Genomic DNA, 6,744 nt, shown 5'->3' on the forward strand with positions numbered 1-6,744 from the left:
TGGTGATGAATTCCTTCAATTTTTGTATGTCTTAAAAGTGCTGCATGTTTATTTTTGAAAGACGTATTTTTATAAGGTATAGAATTCTGTCATTACTCATAGACTCAGAGCCTATAGGCCTCAAACTCTACTAACTGTGAGCTGGTGGCTGTTATGGGTACCTTGTGCTCAGGGCACGGGTGGGGGTGCTGGGGGTGCTGGGTTCCTGCTCTGCCCTTAGCTTTCCATTGTGTCTGCCTGCCTGTATCACAGAAAGGGCCTTTCTCTGCCTTTTCTGCCTTCCCCTGTTGTAGACTGCTGTTGCTCCCGGTAGGAGCAGGTGAAATGCCCCATTGTCCCAATTCAGCCTCAGTGTCAGACAGGTCCTTTGTGCCCTGGCTTCAGACGTGAGGTTTTCTTTGCATTCCTGCTCCTCCCACCTTGGCAGCCAAACTGCTTTACACCTGCGCTTGGTCTGGCTGGTGGTTCTGAGCCACCCCCAGGAACAGCAGACATCTGTTTGCTATATCTGTCCCTCCCCCAAGAGGAGAGAATTTTTGCTTCTACTTTCCCCCCCAGCAGCAATAAATCTTTGCCTGTGTGCTGGGACAGGTGAATGGATTTTTCTTCTGCTGCTTCTCCAGAAACAGTGGATCTTTGCCGGGGTCCTGTGGCCCCAGTATTTGGTGCACCGCCCCCCGCTGGGTAAGACTTGGGCTTTGTAGGGAAAAAGGATCTCAAGCCAGTGGGGCTTTGAGCTCGTTCCTCCTCCACAGCCACAGTCAGCTCCTAGTTTGCACCGAGGTTGGCTTTGTCGCGTAGTCTTCACTGGTCTCTACGTGAACCCCTGCTGAAGGCCGATGGAGAACTTTCAGGTGAGTGCAACTCCCTTGGTGTCAGGCCCCCAGCCAGGACTGGCTTCATGGCATGTGACCTGTGCAGTCACACAGCTGTAATGGCACATGAACTTCATTTCTTCAGCATGCATTCTGCTTTAATCCAAGCTAGCTGTTTAGCTGGATAGAACTCTGACTCCCTAGCATTCTTTCCCCAGAGCCTCCCACCTGTACACATACCATACAACCACTCCTTTTAACCATTAAGCACTTAGGACATTAGGTTCTAGTCAGCGTCAAACTCACGGAAGAATACAGCTTCAGGTCTGTCAGCCATGACCAAGCTACAATAGGCAGACCTCAAACTAGAATAAGGTTTTAATCAAATGTAACACCTTGACCTCAGTAATGTTTCACCTTCGTGAAAATGGAATGGCCCCAGGGACCACATCCCCTGGAAACCAGTCCAAGAAACCAGTCCAAACAACGCCATGACCGACAGCGGGACCTGAAGCCATGATCACTTGCCCTACCTGACCTGTTACTGATCCGCAGAGCCCACGACCCCAGCTCCCACCGTAATCATGATTAATAATTTTCCCCTTATGTAACTCGGCCACTAGAGGTCATGAGGGAGCCAGGTGTTTGAGAGCACCAGCTCACCTGTGTCTGCAGGCTTAGCACCAACTCCTTAAATAAACCTTCACTTTTTTGCTGCAATCTCCTGTTCTTGTCTTGTTTGGCTTGCATGCGTGCAGACAAATGGACCGCTTGAGTCTCAGTAACACAGTCCCATACTTAGAAGCGCCTTGTGCTCGGTTTAACGTGGTGTTGTCACCATGTTGAATTCATTTTTTAGCAAGGATCCCGCAATTTCATTTTGCACGAAGACCCACAAATTAAATAGCTAGTCCCATTCTAAAGTGAGGCAGTAGCCCATGCTTGGCCTTTAAGTGTTAAAATCTGAGCTGAATTTTCCTTATCTGGTTGTATGGCAGCCCCCCTTTCTCCCGTGCGCTGCCAAAGGGCAGACTGTCCCATCTCTCCTTGCAGCAGGTTACTCCTCTTTGTAATTCAGTTTCCATGATTGCTTTGCAGCCTCAGCCATCTGAGGGATCAAAAATGTTATGATTTTGTATATCATCCAGCTGTTTCTTCTCAGGGTGGGAGAAACATTCTTTGCAGCTTTTTAACATCCTAAATGGAAGTCCCAAACTGCTAATATGGTTTAGAACTTGTTATTTTTAGGACCTCAATGTCAGCGAGCAGAACAATTAACTGATTAAGGCTAGCTCCCCCCTCCCCTTTTAAAGGGGAATGTCACATTTCTTTTACAACTTCCTTCAGAAAAAGATGGCTTTATGGGTTTTCTTTCTCCCCATAACAAAATATCTCTTAGTGTCACTATCACGATAGTAGAACAACCTAAAATTACATTCATATGTCTTGATAACAGGCAGGTAAACTCAAATGAGCAGATCTCTCACATTAGTTTATTACAGTAAGGAAGAGAGTTTACAAAGTGAAGTATGAACAGAAATGAGTAATAAGATTAGGGGAAATTCTTAAATAAGGACATGTGGCTTGGTGCTAGAGAAGTGCAAGTTACGTAGTGCACTCCTGAGCATTTTGCCTGAATGCTATTTTTAAATACTCGGAATATTCTTTAGTATACTTATGATGTAGGTCTTTAAAATTTTTCTATTTCACTCCTTCGCTGAAATATATTATTTAAAACAATAATAAACAGACTAAGTTGAAGTTAGTTTTCCCTGGGGATTTTTTTTTTTTTGAAGCTATTTTAAATCACATCTTTCTTTTATCCCTTGACAATTTACAAGTCTGCCCCTTTTTTATCTTAAGCCTGTTGATATCGCTAAACATTTTATCATGGAAAATTACAAGAGTATAAGGTACTCCAGTGTACCTTTTACTTAGCTTTAATATTTATTCCTCCATATCTCCATCTACTATCCACATTATTTTGAAGCAAATTTTGACCATAATTCCTGTCACACTGTGGTATGTTTCTTTAGAGATAAGGATATTCTCTCTCCCCCCTCCCTCATTTCCTCCCTCCCTTCCTTCCTCCTTTCTCCCCCACTCCTAACCACAGTACATCATCACACCTAGAAAAAATAATTCCTTAATCATGTTTCTAATTTTTCCAACTCATTGTAAGAGGACTACAGTATAAAAAAATAGTATTATTCACCAAGAATCTAAAGATTTAAGGCATCTGTAGTTCCTTTCCCTAAACTCAGAGAAATAATTAGCTTTTGTAACCAAGGAAACAATTAACCATCTCTATTTTTAGGCTTTTTTTGTACATGCATCTGATAGTTTTTCACTTTGTGTTAAAAAAATATGCATTGCCCCACAAAGAAATGGCCCTAAGGATTTTTGTGTTAGAAATTGGGAGGGGGGAAGACATTCCCGAAATTTTAGGAACTATTTGTGAATTATTGAAATTTTGCCTGTTTAAAAGATAATTTTTTTTTAATGGTAGTAATCATTTTCTATAGTCAGTATCCTTGGAAATGGATGTGGATGGACAACTGAAAACAGAGCCTATGAAAGCCCACAATCAAAACAGGTAAATATAGAAATGTTTCTTTTTTTTTTCTTTTGCATTTCTATTTTCATTTGTGTATTTCGAAGAATAAAGGAAGCTTACTGAATCTTTGAAGGGAACCCCGATTAAGAGGCAGGAGCAGCTAGAGGAACCAAAGAACCTATCCAGAAAAGTAAAAGTCATTCGTAAGGACATCTTTACATTGTTGGGGGGAAATGCCCTGAATGTTTCTGGTACTAGTTATTTATTGCCACATAATAAATTTCCCCCAACGCTGTATTTTAAAACATGTATTACCTCCGACTGTTTCTGTGGGTCAGGAATCCAGGACAGGTTTCGCTGGGGTGGCTCTGACTTTAAGTTCTCTCATTAGGTTGTCGTCAAGGTGTTGGCCAGGCCTGCAGTCTCTGGATAGGATTAATTATAATGTGTTTCTTTGTAACGATGAGAGGGGGAAAAGCATCATTCCCAGCTGGGGACACTTGTTTTCTGTGGATTTGGTACATTCTCCCCACCTCTGCATGGACTTTCTCTGGTTACTCCAGTTTCCTCCCACATCCCAGAGACGTGCACATTAGGTTAATTGCAAGTCTAAAATGTCCCAGTTGGAGTGAGTGTGGCTGTGTGTGAGTGTGCCCTGTAATGAAAGAGTGTCCTGTCCAGTGTGGGTTCCTGACTTGTGCCCCAAGCTGCCAGGATAGGCTCCCGCCACCCATGATCCTGAACTGGAAGAAGTGGGTTGGAAAATAATTATCTTGCCTGTTTTTATTGCTCTTTCTTAAATGTATGTACAGCTCACATTTATTTCATTGTTTAATATAAGAAGTGTTTTGGGTCTTTATTTAGAAGTTTGGTGATGTTTTTGTGACCAGAAATATGCTGTAGTAACTTACATCTTGTTTATATCAGTTAGCCTATGGTGAAATTGATTTTGTTATACAATCGTGTTTTGCTTAATAATGGGGATACATTCTGGGGAATGCGTTGTTAGGCGATTTAGTCATTGTGGCAACATCACAGAGTGCCCCTACACAGACCTAGATGGTACAGCCTACTGCACACCTGGGCTGATGGGCATAGCCAAGTGCTCCTAGGCTACAGGCCTGTACAGCAGGTTACTGTACTGAATACTGTAGACAATTGTAAAACAATGCTATTTGTGTATCTAAACATAGAAAAAGTACAGTAAAATATGGTATAAAAGATCGAAAAAAAAAAAAAAAAAAAAAAGGGCTGCACCTGTCTAGGGCACTGTGGGGACAGAGTGCAGTGCAGTTTCCAGGCTCTTGGCCTCACGTGGAAAGGTGCTGGCTCAGGTAGTAAATGGCCATCAACTGTGATTGCATGGCCATCAGCTGTGGCTAGTTGGCCCTCAGCTGTAACCAGTGAGCCATTGGCCAATAATATAACTGCCGTGGCTACACTAGCAGCAAATGGGGGCTAGCAAGCAGATGGGGGCTGAGCTAGCAAGCGCGGATTGCAGGTAGCAAGTGAGGTTGGTTGGCAGAGAGAAGTGGACGGCAGGTTGCGGATAGTGTGGCTCCTGCTTCCTGTGTCTCCAACCCAGCCACCAGCGAGACCGTAGTGATATGACTTCCCTACCTATGGCTCCGTGGGTGTTCCTTTATGGCCTCACCATATCCTGCTTCTCTTGTGGGGAGGGGGAGCTGAGACCCCGCATGACACCCTGCATGACACCCTGCATGACAGGCCCTTATCATGAACGGACCAGGAAGTTGCTCTGGGTGAGTCAGGGAGTGAGTGGCGAGCGGCTGTGAAGGCCCAGGACGTGACTACACTGCTGTGGCTTTATAAACACTACACTGAGGCTCCACTAAATTTTAAAAAGTATTTGTTTCTTTAATAATTAATTAACCTTAGCTTACTGTAACCTTTTTACTGTAAAAGCTTTGTAAGTTTTTAAAGTTTTCAACTCTTTTTTAATAACACTTAGCCTAGAACACATTGTACATCTGTACAAAAATATTCTCTATATCCATACATGATTGGCCACCCAGTAGGTTTATACCAGCATCACCACACACACATGAGTAATGCTCTGAGCTAGGACACGATGCTATGATGTCACTAGGTGACAGGAATTGATCAGCTCCTTTATAATCTTTGGGGACCACCGCCGTACTTGTAGTCCGTCATGGACTGAAACCTCGTTATGTGGTGCAGGACTGTGCGTTGTTTTGCTTAATGTCCCAGTTTCCAAGAACCTATCGATTACACTAAGTGAGGACTCACTGTACTTTTGGTTAATTCTGTTGGTCATGCTGATCAACCCTAGTATTGTTGTGGGAGGGGACAGCACAAAAGCGTGAATACCAGGACACAGGGATCCTGGGGGGCCACAGTGGAGTCTGGTTTCCACAGCCTGTCCTCCGGCCCCCAGCGACTCCCTCCCTCCAAGGAGAACAAAAGTCTCAGCCTATTGCAGCATCGGCTCAAATTCCAGAATCTCATCCTGCAGGTGAGACCACCAGGATGTATGTGGTTCTTAAGTATAGCTCTCAAGTACGTTTCCTCCCGATCTGTAGGCCTGTGCACTGATATATTGTCACCCCTCCCTAAACCCAGTAGACAAGGGTGGGGCAGACTGGATGATTCCTGTTCAGAAGGACTGAAGATGAACGGCACACAGAAGTCACTGGGCCATGAGCAGTTCTGAAACCCAGCTGGTCAAGTGTTAGAAATTCCTTGACCAGAACTCCGTCCTACTCCTGAGGAAATGACTTTCCAATGGCTCTTGACTCAGCCCTCAGAGGCTTTGGTTTCACCTTGTCATTCTTTTACGTGACAGGTAGGACAGGTTTTCAGCCTGCTTCCTGCCAGTAGAATTCTGGGGGTCCAAAGGCCTCTTTTGATTTTCACTTATCTATGTCCAGGTTACTGCTGATACCATTATTTTTAAAACTTCGAATATTCCATGAATCTTATTCTGAGGCATCTCCTTTGATATTTCTCAGGTCTTAACAAAGGATTTTATAGTTATGCTCTTGGCTTAATTTTTAGACCACTCTTTCCTGAGAATGCCCTTGATTTGACTTTAGCTCTGCAGCCATTTCTTAATTTTAGCATTATTCGCCACCTCTGGAGGCTGAGTGGGAATCTTCTAAACCAGTGAGCCCTGGTTCCTTTTTAAGTCCTTTCTTTAGCTTATCTCTTCCTTCACGTTACTATAAGCAGCAAAAAAACAAACAAACAAACAAACAAAACACACGAAAAAAACCAGGTGGCATTTTCAATACTCTGATTGGAAATACACTTAGCTAGATAACTTAACTCATTTAGCTGTATTTTCCACTCACCCGCCCGCCCCTGCCCCCAACTGTCAATGATAGTGTT

Source organism: Rhinolophus sinicus, linkage group LG04, assembly GCF_036562045.2.
Source record: "Rhinolophus sinicus isolate RSC01 linkage group LG04, ASM3656204v1, whole genome shotgun sequence".
Taxonomy (NCBI): Eukaryota; Metazoa; Chordata; class Mammalia; order Chiroptera; family Rhinolophidae; genus Rhinolophus; species Rhinolophus sinicus.